At 36.3% G+C, this 1,814-nt stretch overlaps 1 pseudogene; it reads left to right on the forward strand.

The window, feature by feature from the left end:
* The first annotated feature begins 1,312 nt into the window (after positions 1 to 1,312).
* LOC120202696 lies at positions 1,313 to 1,376 on the forward strand (annotated as a pseudogene).
* Positions 1,377 to 1,814: the final 438 nt, after the last annotated feature.

The following is a 1,814-nucleotide window of genomic DNA, read 5'->3' on the forward strand; positions in this document are numbered from 1 at the left end:
CACACCACTCCCAACATAAGCAATACAAAACTTAATATTCGTACTTCAAGAATACAAAGATGTGTTTGTATGGTCGTATCAAGACATGCCAAGACTAGATACAGATATGGTAGTCCAAAAACTGCCTATCAAACCAGAATGCAAACCTGTGCAACAAAAGCTAACGAGAATGAGACTTGAAATGCTCTTTAAGATCAAGGAAGAGATCAAGAAACAAATCGATGCCGGCTTCCTTTAAGTGGCCAAATATCCGGAATAGATGACTAACACAGTGTCGGTTCCAAAAAAGATGGAAAAGTATGCATGTGTGTTGATTACCGAGACCTTAACAAGGTGAGTCCCAAAGATAACTTTTTTCTACTGCACATAGACACTTTGGTGGATAATACTACCGGGAACACTTTCTTCTCATTCATAGACGAATTCTCAGGATATAACTAGATTATGATGCATTATGAGAACATGAAAAAAACCATATTTGTCATAATGTGGGGAACTTTCTGCTACAAGGTGATGCCATTTGGACTAAATAATGCTAGGGTAACATATCAAAGAGTCATGGTGACTTTGTTTCATGACATGATGCATAAAGAAATCGAGGTTTATATCGATGACATGATTTTCAAAGCACAAACCGAATATGAACATGTCAAGAATCTGAGAAAGCTCATTCAAATATTAAGAAAGTTCCAGCTGAAATTGAACCTCAATAAAAGTACCTTCTGGGTAATATCTAGAAAGATGTTAGGCTTCATGGTTAGTAGGAGAGGTATCGATGTTGATCCAAACAAAGTTAAAGCCATCCAGAATTTACCTCCCCCACAAACACAGAAAGAAGTTTGAGGTTTTCTGGGTAGGTTAAATTACATAGCGCGGTTCATATCTCAATTGACCGACAAGGGTGACCTAATTTTCTGACTTCTTAAAAAAAATAACACTGGAACATGGGATGAGGATTTCCAGACTGCATTCGAGAAAATAAAAGAATACTTATCTCGCACTCCTATCTTAATGTCCCCCATTCAGGGTAAACCTCTATTCTTGTATTTATCCATATTCGAGAATTCAATGGGGCATGTTTTAGGTCAACATGATGAATCTGAAAGGAAGGACAATGTCATTTACTACCTAAGCAAGAAGTTCACTGATTGAAAGGTCAGATATCCTCCCGTCGAAAAGCCCGATGGAAGATGCTATTATCCGAATTTGACATCGAGTACGAGAGCCAAAAATCTATAAAGAAAAGTGCCATATCGAATTTCTTGGAAAGTAGAACTACTGAAAATTACGCCACTAACTTTGACTTCCTAGACGAAGATTAGCATGGCCCCTATGCAAGTATGACACACACAAATCGAGAAATGGTCCAAATTTTTTCTCCACTAGATTGGGGAGTATTACTTTTCCCTCTCTTTGTTTTTAAATTCGACATACATTTTAGGACAAAACGAATTAAGTGAGGGGGAAAGATAAGCATGTCAAATTTTTTCCTTGACTTATTTGATTGTTTGAAATTGAGATATTTTGATATTTATGTGTTGGGATCGTTGGTTGTTAATCTTGAATTTCACTTTATACTCTTGTTTCCTTTTGGATTATGATCATGTTTTGATCGAACTTAATTTGCATGATTGGTGATTGATATAGCTGATGAATTTTTTTGTTGAGTATTGGTATTTCATGCTTTTGTCCATAGAGATGAACCTGACTCAGTGCATATAAACTTTTCTTGTGAGATTTGATCCTAACGAGCATACATTTTATTTCTTGCTCATTGTTTGACTTGTGTGTGCCGAACTAATTAGGATGTTCTA

Source organism: Hibiscus syriacus, unplaced genomic scaffold, assembly GCF_006381635.1.
Source record: "Hibiscus syriacus cultivar Baekdansim isolate YM2019G1 unplaced genomic scaffold, ASM638163v2 tig00009003_pilon, whole genome shotgun sequence".
In the NCBI taxonomy this organism is placed as follows: Eukaryota; Viridiplantae; Streptophyta; class Magnoliopsida; order Malvales; family Malvaceae; genus Hibiscus; species Hibiscus syriacus.